The following is a 12,135-nucleotide window of genomic DNA, read 5'->3' on the forward strand; positions in this document are numbered from 1 at the left end:
AGTCCTCCGATGCACTTCCATGGCTACTAGAACACCATAGTAGCAACAAAAGATGACTTGGCTTTGGGAACCCTGCACCTAAGTGGGATCCCAAAAGCAAGCACCTCACACTTCCTGAGAACAAAATTCTGCACACATTATGGTAAAACTGGTAACTACAAAAGTGAATGCACTGCAAAAGAAAAGGCAAGTCAAAAGAATAAAGAATTTGTTCAAGGGAAAAATAGGCTGCCAAGTTGGTCTACAAAGAATCTGATTCATCCTTTTGCCTATATAAAGGGACCCAAATTAGTTTGGGTTCCTAAGTCTAACCCCTGATTTCCTTTTGTAGGTCCAAGTGAAGGGGAGCAGCCAAATACTGTACATGGATAGCGTCTGCTCAAAGCATATGACAAGAAGCAAGAACCAGTTCTTTTCACTTGAGAACCTTAAAGAAGGTAATGTCTCCTTCGGAAATGGGAAGAAAGGTGAGATCATCAGGGATGGCAAGGTAGGTAAGACTGACTCTCACTCTATTGAGAATGTCTACCTGATTGATGGACTGAAGTACAGTCTAATAAGTGTATCATAATTTTGTAATAGAGGTAACATGGTTGCATTCACCTCTACAAAATGCTTTGTGATTAATCTTATCACTGACAAGATAGTTTTGCAGGGAAAAAGAGTGAACAACATATATATTATGGATCTATCCACACTCTCAGATAATGAACTCACTTGTTTAAGTGTGTTGGATAATGATACTCCTTTGGCATAAAAGACTTGGACATGCCAGTCTAAGTCAACTCAACAAACTAGTCTCCCAGGACTTGGTGATAGGAGTGCCTAACATTAAGTTCAAGGAAAATAAAGTTTGTGAGACTTGTGCAAGGGGGAAGCAGGTAAGATCCTCTTTCAAAAGCAAGAAAATGGTAAGCACCACCAGTACGATGGAACTGGTCCATATGGATCTTTGTGGACCAATGAGAACATTGAGTAGAGGTGGTAAGAGATATGTTATGGTGCTTGTTGATGATTACTCTCGGTTTACTTGGATACTGTTTCTAACATCTAAATATGAAGCATTTGACATGTTCACTTCTTTTGTTAGAAAAACTCAAAAACAACTAGGTAATCAACTTGCATCAATTAGGTTTGATCATGGTACTAAATATGAAAATGCTAAATTTGCTGAATTTTGTGATGAGCATGGCATAGATCATAATTTTTCTTCTCCTAGGACTCCACAACAAAATGGAGTAGTTGAAAGAAAGAATAGGACATTGGAAGAAATGTCTAGGACTATGTTTCTTTCTAGTAAACTGCCCCAAAGTTTCTGGGCAGAAGCTGTGAACACAACATGTTACAGCATAAGTAGGTGCATGACTAGACCTCTTGTTGAGAAGACTCCCTATGAGTTACTTAAAGGGAGAAAGCCAAATATATCCCATCTTAGGGCATTTTGATGCAAGTGTTTTGTGCACAACAATGGTAAAGACTCCCTAGGTAAGTTTGATCCTAGAAGTGATGAGGGAGTATTCTTTGGGATATTCTTCACATAGTAAAGCTTATAGTATCTTTAACAAAAGAACTTGTGTGTATAAGAAAGTGTACATGTGGTTTTTGATGAAACTAACATTCTTTCTAAGAGGCAGGATCATGAAGATGAAGCAATTGGGCTAGTAAGAAACTCAAATGAAACCATAGCCCAAACTTAAGCTGCACCAAAGGAAGGAACAGGTGATGGAACAGGTTCTTCTACCAAGGGCAACCTGATAGGGGGAACCGAACAAAGAAGAACTGATCCTCAAACCTTGAGGGAACCTAACTATGAACCTGTTCCTCAGCAATAAAACACTAAAGGAACGTCTAGGGGAAACTAGCTGGTTGTGAAACCTTACAAGTATCAAAGTTATCATCCCATTAAGAACATAATTACTGATCCAACCTCTGCAATCAAAACTAGATCTTCTTTGAAGAATCTTTGTGCTTTTGATACTTTTCTATCTCTTATTGAACCTAAAAATGTCGATGAGGCTTTGCAGGATGCAGACTGGGTGATGCAATGCAAGATGAACTCAACCAATTTGAGAGAAGTCAAGTTTGGCATCTAGTACCAACACCCAAGGACAGATCAATAATTGAAACAAAATGGGTCTTCAGAAACAAACTTGATGAAGATGGAACAGTTACAAGGAACAAGGCAAGATTGGTGGTTCAAGGATATAGTCAAGAAGAGGGCATCGACTATGATGAGGCCTTTGTTACAGTTGCAAGATTCGAAGTAATTAGACTCCGTATAGCTTTGCTGCTTACATGGAATTCACTCTCCATCAGATAGATGTCAAGAGTGCCTTCCTCAATGGCTATCTAAAGGAAGAAGTGTTTATCAAGCATCTTCCGGCCTTTGAAAGCAAGGAATGTCCTGATCATGTGTACAAGTTTGACAAGGCACTTTATGAGCTCAAGCAGGCTCCAAGAGCATGGTATGAAGGACTATCAAAATTCTTGCTTGAGCATGACTAGAAGAGAGATAACATTGACAATACTTTATTCTTGAAAGAAAAAGGTAAAGATCTCTTGGTAATTCAGATATATGTTGATGATATAATCTTTGGAGCAACTAGTGACAAGTTATGTAAAGAATTTGCTAAACTAATGGGGAGTGACTTTGAAATGAGTATGATGGGTGAGCTTAATTTCTTTTTAGGCTTACAAAAATGGAACTATGATCCATCAGCAGAAGTATGTAAAAGAGTTGCTTAAAAAGTTTAAAATGGAAGATTCCAAAGAAATTGACACTCCTATAGCAACAACCACAAAATTGGATATAGATAAACTTGGTTCATCTGTTGATCGGAAGTTGTATAAGGGAATGATTGGTTCTTTGTTATATCTCACTGCTAGCAGACCTGATATTGTTTTCAGTGTAGACCTTTGTGCTCGATTTCAGGCAAATCCAAAGGAGCCTCACTTGAGTGCTGTCAAGAGAATCTTGAGATACCTAAAAGGCACCACTGACCTTTGTCTATGGTATCCAAAAGGTAGTAATTTCAACTTAGTGGGATATGCATATGCTGATTATGTAGGTTTTCTTGTGGATAGAAAGAGAACCTCAGGTATGGCACACTTTCTTAGCCCATGTCTTGTGTCTTGGGCTACCGAAAAGCAAAATTATGTGGCCTTATCTACTGCTGAAGCTAAGTATGTTGTTGATGCCTCATGTTGTGCTTAATTGTTGTGGATCAAACAACAATTAATGTAATTTGGAATTGATGTAGGTTGTATCCCCATATTCTATGATAACACTAGTGCAATTAATATGACCAAGAACCCGGTTCATCATAAGAGAACTAAGCACATAGATGTTAGGCATCATTTTTTGAGTGACAACTATGAGAAGAGTTTGATCACTGTGGAATTTTGTGCAAGTGAAAAGCAAATAGTTGACATCTTCACAAAAGCTCTAAGTAGAGATCACATTGAAAGGAACAGGTTAGAATTAGGGATGATTAAGATCACCTAAAAGGAACCAGTTCTAACTCAAAAATTGGTTAGAAAGTTGTGAATTTTTGTACATAATTAGATTAGATTTTGCTCAGCCTCATACTTTCATTAGTATACTCTTGTGCCATATGCTAAAATGACTCATTAATCTCTAATGATATTATATCTATTTTCTTGAAAAATTCAGACTTACACAAGAGATTTCTCAGTGAAGAACCTAGTTCATCAAGATTACTTTACGTATTCTCCACTCTGCATTATTTGGAATAATTATATTTGTATCATGATTAAGAGGAGATTCCCATTTAATCCCAAACTCTTTTGAACTTATCCGTTATGAAATGAACCTGTTTCGTTCAAAAAGAGTCCAAAATCGAATTAAGTGCCTAGATTCTAGGGACACTCTTTAACATCTTTTCAAACTGAATTCCAGATTGATTAGACTTCTGAAAAATGTTGTCGTTATCCAATTAAACACCCCCTTCTTAAACTGATTAGGCCTTAGTGTTTCTTCACTTCTAATTCTCAAGCCGTCAAAATTCTCTCTGTTTTCTCTCATCTTGCAAACACACTCAAACTCCTCTTTTCTCATACCCAAGCACAAAAATGGCCAACCCCTCTGAGAATCCCTCATCACCACCCAAGGAAATCACACCCACACCATCTATTACACATTCAACCACACCATCTCTAAAAAAAGAAAGATAAATATGATGGCTCGCAAGGTTGTCGCTGGTGGAGAGCCAATCAAGAAAATAAATGAAAAGTTGAAAGTGAGTCGGGAAGAAGAACCCCAGAAATCTAATGACTCATTCAAGTCTGATATTGAGGAAGACGACACTGTTTCTTCTAAGACAGAGCATGTAACATCTGGCCCTAAAGTTACTCCTTAAATAATCTCTGAGGTTGCTACAAATCTAGAAACTAGGTTTATTCTGGTAGGAACTATGGCTGGTGTTGAAACAACTGAGTCTGGGAAAATTGGTGGTAAAAATAAAAAGATAAAAGAAAAGGAGAGTGAGGTTACTCGAAGTGCTGTGAGGGAAATGGGAAAAGAAGTGGTTGAATCTTCACCCACTCCTATTGGTTTAACTAAAGAATTAGGTGATATGGTTGTTTGGGGTGAGGAATCTGCTGGAGAAGAAGAGAGTGTGAGAGAAACAGGGGGGAAGTGGGTCTGGAGAAGATGCTGAGGGGTTGGTTCGATTAGGGAAGGATGCTCAAGAACCTGTTCCATCTTAGTAGAAAACCCTCGTAGACCTACTAAGAAAGGCATCTGACAGTTACAATCCTAAAAGGAAAACGAGTTTATGAGTCAAAGTCCCTGGTACTGCTAGGGCAAACAAGAAAAGAAAGGTTGCTTCATCTATCCCTGTAGAGGATCCTCCCATAAGATGAAGAGCTACAATGAGTCAGAAGAAGCAAAGTGAGGCTAAGTTGGAAAATGCCTTAGAAGAAAGTAAGAAGAAAGCTGCTGCTAAGGGAAAGAAGAAGGTGGTAGAGCCTGTTGAGGCAGTTAAAATTGATGAGATGGACCTGGTCCTTCGGGATGAATAGGAGACAGAAGAAATAGAGGTTGTGACTTCAAAGGCAAAGAAAGTCAAGACTTCCACAAAGAAGTTTGTGTCAAAAACAAAGTCTGTCGAGCCATCTACTTTGGCTAAAAGAACCAGGTTTGCATTGAAATCAAGAAAAGTGAAAATAGTGGAGGAAGAAGAATGGAGTGGAGAAGAAGAAGAAGAAGAATCTGATGCTGAGAAGGACAGGATAGTTATGTTTGGGAAGAGAACCATCTTGAAAGGTAGACTCATCAGGGACTTGGAGGAGGAAGGGATGTTAATGCTGTTGCAGAAGTTACAATTGCAAGGTTGGAAGGACATGGTCCTTCAGATGGATGGAAAGCTGGCCAGAACTGGCATTGTGGAGTTCATGGAAAATTGTGAGATCAAAGATGGTAAGGTCACCAGTGTGGTCAAGGGGGTGACAGTGAGTTTTGATGATAAAGAACTGGGAGAGATCTTAGGTGTACCTGCTGAAGGTACAATGATTATAAGAAAATCAAATGGCCAAGTCTAGAAAATCTCCCTGCTGTCCTTGCCATTACTAAAACGTTTGGTGACAATGAAGAGGAGCTTGAGCCCAAGGCTATTTACAAAAGTGAGATGAAGCGACCCCACAAAGTGTTGTTCGAATTTGTTAACAAAGTTGTGCCGCCTAGGCAGGAAAGGAGGGACATTGCCACATTCATGGACCTGGTCCTTATGGAATGTTTGGACAGTAGGGGACAAATCAATTGGTCTGGATTTATCATCCAGCTTCTTGATAGGGTTCTAAATGGCACCAAAATTCACGCCATACCCTATGGCTTTTATTCTCATGGCTGTACTTTCACACTTCAAGGTACCCATCAAGAAATGGGAAGTTGGTACAAGCAAGGATTATTTTGGGGCAATCACTCTAACTTCTTGTGACTATGAAGTCCAAACCACTCCCAAAGAACCTAGTTCATCCAAAAAGGTACCTGTGAATAGCAAAGTGTGAGCTTTGGTGCAAGAAAGTGGGGCTAATGATGCTGAGATTGAAAGGCTGAAGAAGAGGTTGGCAGAAGTGGAGACTGAGAGAGATGCTCTCAAAGCTGAGCTGGAAAAAGAGAAGGAGAAGAATGATGGCATTCTTCAGGATATGCTGAAACTGCTTCAAGCCAAAAATCAAGAACCTGGTCCTTCCCAACCTTAAGCCTCCTAGCTTAGTTAGACCAACCAGTGACCCAGATGGGGTTTTTTTTGTTTCTTTTGCTCATGATCCAGTGTTTTTATTTCTTTATATGCTTTGTGATAGGATCTTATCAATCAATGAAATTCACTGCTTTTGCTCTAATTGTTTGTTGATATTTCTTAGATGGATAATAATCTTAGATTGATAAAGAGAAAATTGAATCCATGATTGTATTTGAAGTAGACCAAGTGGCCATGAGTAATTTCTATTCAAATCTGGTTATCTAAAATAATTATGACTCAACTCTTAGCAAACATAAGTCTTGGCTCGAACTCTTATGACTCAACTCTATAGCACGATGTAGATTTGAAAGAAGGGTAACAGACTCCTAAATGCCTTGTAGCTTCATGTTTATATAATGTGGTGCACAACACATCTATAAACAAGGTTCTACTAGACACGGCTTGTAGACTCCCTAGGATAGAACTACTCTGATACCAAGTTTGTCACGCCCCAAACTCGATGAGGCATGGCCGGCGCCCGGTGCCGTACTCGGCCCGAGCGTACCACTCCTTAACTGTGAACTCTGGAGGGGTAACCCTCAACTTAGGCCGATGAGGCCATATTCTGAATCGTCTGAAAATAACGCCTCTCTCATCTGTGGGGTAAACATACCCAAAAGCTAATATATAAAACTGTGCAAGCCGATGAAGCCGCCATGAACATCTACTGATATAAAAATATGCAGGACTCGTCTACAAGCCTCTAGCGATAGCTGAAATGTAGCATGGTCGGGACAGGGCCTCGACCTACCCATCAAACCTATATATATATAAAATGGACTCCAAGGTCTAGACCTGGTAACCCCGAGGAAGTGGAGCTTACCAACCAAGCTGATGTTTGACTCTGTCTACTGGGAAGGTCTATCCGAGTTTCTATCAGGACCTGCAGGAATGAAATGCAGCGTCCCCAGCAAAAGGGACGTCAATAAAAAATAATGTACCTAGTATGTAAGGCAACAGAATAACTGAAAACTGAAACTGACTGATAATATAATAACTGAATGTAATTGGGAGTCAAAGATAATTTCAAGATATGCTTACCTGCTGATACTGACTCAACTCTCTCCATATAGTATGTAAAATAGTTGTCCGGCCCTATAAGGCTCGATATGTGTAACTGCTCTGTCGTAGTAGGCTCGCTCATAGGCGCTCGGCTATACTACGCTCTGTATCTCGGCCATTCTGGGCTCGCTCATAGGCGCTCGGCCATAGTAGGCTCGGTATATGAATTACCATCTGATCAGAGGTTTCCCAATAGGGGCCTGCCCATCGATTATAGCTTGATGGTGGTGAAAATACTGTAATACTATATATATATATATAGACTCTCTGCTCTCTTGGCTGAAAGAAGATAAAAATAAACTGAATATGAAGTGCCGATAAGGGAGAATGTTGTAACTTAGGAGACTAGGAAAATGTACATAAATTAAGGAATATGAACTTCTCTTTATGTCTCGTTACAAACACATGTAGTTACTGAATCATGCCAAAATAAAAGAAAGGTTTAGCCTTAACATACCTTATCACAATATGTCCAATAACCACGTTAAACTTGTCTTGTTGCACCTTAATCTACAACAATGATAACAATACTACCATCAAGTTATGGAAGGTACAACTATCACACAACGAACGACAAGCTTATTTTGTAAAAGAACGGGCAGCATCTCCCCTATAATCTTTACTTCCTCCTAATTCGACACAACACCAACAACACCAACAACACAAGAAAAAAACAATAACAACATATATACATCATTTTCCAACCTTATATCTATCACAGAATACCACAAAACAGCCCAACATATCCCTATCACTCCATACACAAAACGACAACCATAGTAGTGTCAAACAACCCAAAAATGTAACGACGAGCGACCAGCCAACCACCCTGAAATTATGTGGTATATTTCCACACCCTTTCTCCTCCAAAACTACACAAAAACATCAGCAAAAGAGACAACCCAACAGCAACATGAAACATCCCACAAAACAGCCCACTACAAGTTGAACAACTCGAACTCAAGGCTTCCGATCACCATCCCGTGAGTTCTTACAATTATTGAATGAATTTCTCTACTCTTATAGCAGAAAAAACAGATGAAAAAGGGCAGTATACTTACCATATTTTGTGAATATCTCAGCTCGTATCTTGATTCTTCAACCCTTAGGTTTATCTCCAACTAGAACTATAAAAGAAGAGAAAATTATTTAAGGTTTTGTTTTGAATTTTTGGGAGGATTTTGCTGGGGTGTGCATCTGATTTTTTTGATGTGTTATGAGTGTAATATCTGAAGGAAATCATCCCTTAAAAGGGCTCTTTGGCCGACCTTGGAGCTTTTAGTTGAGGCCTCTCCTTTTGGCAAGTAGGTGATGCACCTACTTGTCACCTACCAGCCTGTGCAGTCTCGCGAAAACGTTAATATCTCTCTATTCCAATGTCGTATGAATGAACGGTTTACTCGGTGGCAAACTAGACTCATAGATCTTCAATTTGGTAGGTGTATCATACTATAATTCCATGTACATTGGGAAAAATGCTCGGCTACATTTGACCTAATTTTCAGCATATTTATGAATGTAACTTGTGATGACCTTTTCCAACTTTTGTTCCACAACTCGCTTGACTTCAAAACATGACACAAGACTATCATACGACTAAATTAACTCATAATATAATCTCCATATAATGTTAAGCACCCTAGTCTCACCCCAAAAGTACATGTTATAATATTCCCAACTTGTCGACTTTTGACGAAACTAATTTTCTTCAATTCATTTAGCTTCTAAGAATTCAAACCCTCTTGGTACTTGTTATTCATGATCTTAAATATTTGTAACCTCCAAGTTAACATGATTAACTTAATTGATGTACTATCGTAGATGATCTCATTTCATAGCTTCCATCAGTTGACTTGCGACGTACTTTTACGTACGAAAACATGGGGTGTAACAGCATTCCCCCCTTTGGAACATTCGTCCTCGAATGTTTGCAGATACGACATCGTAATCCTTGAGAAATATTCAGATAGGAGTTGAGGTAGTTATAGTTGCCGTAAAGTGTTACGGAAATAAAAGAGAGTGCCACGGGGAAGACAAAAAAAAGTTGAGTACAGGAGTAAACCTACGAGAATAAGGGCACGGAGGTATGTAACTAAGGATATTTATAGGTGAGTAAGAACATCAAAAATTCCATCAAGTATATGATGGGATGAGTACAAAGCTTTACAAGAGTCAAAGAGTCTTCCCTAAGTGCTACAACGAAAGACTAGCTGAGGAAATAAGGAATTAGGCTTCAAACTAAGCATAGTAACCTAAAGAAGAAATTATCTTCTAACAACAGTCTCACTACGACATTGTATGCTCTCCATAACAAAGTGGCACCTATCGTAACTAAGGAACGGGAAGTAAAATCCAAAGTAATATTCGAGATCATATGAGTTGCACAAATTCAAATATATGTGGGCACTAAGATAAGCCCAGTATTCATGCAACAAGTGGCAGAACGACCAAGAAAGGTAATTGCTTACTTTTAACTAAAGCTGAGAAGGCACGAAAGGAATTATTTGATCTATGACCTAGAGTTAGTTACGTTATGAACACACATAAGATTTCAGAGTATTATCCATGCGGCATATATGTTGACAATGATATAGCTATAGGAGACTCCAACATAAGTTACAAGAAAGAATTGAGTCCACGTCACAGACAAAAGCTTGAATTGCTAGAAGGTTATATCATGGATGTTCCATAGCGTCCACGAGGGGCTAAAGTAATAACTAATACCCTGAGCTGCAGATCAGAAGATAAAGTAAGCCTGCTTAAAGGCTGAGATAGAAGAGGAAACTAAAGAGTTACATCAACTAAGTGAACTAGGAGTCTAATTATTAGACCCCGATGAGAATAGAAATCGTGATTCATAGCATTGTAGAATCACTCTAAATATTAGAGCTACAAAAGAGATAGTGCAACAGCCATATTCTATAACGGCTCTACGATAAAACCAGTTAGAAGAGTACCAGCCTCATAAGATGTCAGTATGGAGCTCCCACCGGATTGTGTATGCACCAGAGGTGCAAGTATTAGAGTAGAGCTTCAAGTTGTGGATGTGAATTCAACCATGTGAAAGGGAGGTAATGAAAGCAATAGAAGATACAATGCAAGATTTAAAGGTAATAAAGGTAAAGGTAAAGAAGGTAGGAGATACTCAAGTGCAGAAGGTTGTGAATAGTCCAGATTTTAGATAGAGGGCCAGAAGCGCTGTGATATAGTATCTAGAAGTGATAATGGTGTCTTCAGTGGCATATCTTCAACCAATGGTTTCCATGTACTGAGTGGTCTAGTTAAGAGAGTAAAGAAGAGTGAAAGACGACGTGATGTCTCACTTGAGGTTCCAGAATAACATAAGGAAATCTATGGTGCTAGCAAATTAAAGCAAGGTTGCCAGTAGTATAAATAGACATGAGTAAGAATAAGAAAAGGTGAGTGAGAAAGTGATGAGAATAGGTAAGTCCTCGGGATTAAACCCATCACAACAAGAGAGCTGATGGTTTCCATAATTTATAAAAAGCTCAGAAGCCTGAGTGAACTCAGAGGACTTTAAGACTAGGAAAATGTAGAAGAGATGGAATGCTTCCATAGTGGTAGAATAAGGGTGTAATTTTGATAGATAAGAGGATGACATTTAGGCCTTTGATTGGGTAATGATTTTGAGAAAAGCTATTTTATGAACTGCACGGGATTAGAATACCCCCCCCCCCCCCCCCATAAGATGAATCACATTAGGATGTTATGAAATATGATTATTGAAGTATAGTATTGACCCTAAGTGGATCAAGAAAATAACTCGAGACGTTCCCTGATGAGACGTGAGCCCTAGTGACGATATATTACATAAGAGTTCCAAGTTATCAGTGGTAGATTATAGATCAACATTAAGGTGAATCAACAATAGTTGGATAATAGTTCTTAAGTACGAGATGATATTTGTTTGTCACTCTTAAGATGAACAGTAATGAGAAAGCATTAAAGGACTTAGATTTATACATATAGGATAAGCAGCGAGAGAGTAAATTGGAGGTTGGTAGCAAACCTCGGTAATAATAAATCAAAGCATGTGTTATGGTATAGTATGACCTACCTAGATGCAGTAAAGCCATAAGGATAGATATCCAAGGCTGTGAAATAAGATATAGCAATAGTCGTAAGTTCGACAAAGTACCAAGTGAAGGACTTCAGTACACCTATAGATGACTATAGGGATAACTTGCCATAGTTATGTATATGTTCCCAAAGTGAGGCCTAGAGATTGGCTAAAAGCTGGAGAAAAAGGACAGAAGAGTCGCATAGGCACACATACAAGGACAAAGTCGTACAGGCTGCATGGCAGAAGGTCGCAACGGTTACGAGATTGGAAGAATTCTGAAAACAAGTCATGGTGTGAGAAAGAAGCCTAAAGGGGGGAATGCCATGGCCTTTGGATTTATTCACAAAACAATTACCTAGATGTCAAGGCCAGTACTAAATTATTCCTAATCTGAATAAATGCAATCTCACCCCTTTTTCCGTTTTACCACATTCTCCCTTTACTAGTCCATAGTTACCTCTTCATCTCCGGAATCTTTTCACATCTTCACTGACTCTTACTCGCCTTGCGATAACTCTTCTATACAAGGGATAACTGAATTTTTTATGCGCGAGGGTGAAACCTAGTGTAATTGGCACACTTAGTCCCTTAAGCATAACCCTGCTCAAATTGCTTGCTTTAGGGAAGCGTCTTCCTGAATGAACTTTAAAGGTTATTCTCCATTGTCCATTCTATCATTTTCGAAACACAATTTCTGAAATTCTTACGATGCCGACTATTATCGAA

The sequence above is a fragment of the Nicotiana attenuata genome, chromosome 5, assembly GCF_001879085.1.
Source record: "Nicotiana attenuata strain UT chromosome 5, NIATTr2, whole genome shotgun sequence".
Lineage (NCBI taxonomy): Eukaryota > Viridiplantae > Streptophyta > Magnoliopsida > Solanales > Solanaceae > Nicotiana > Nicotiana attenuata.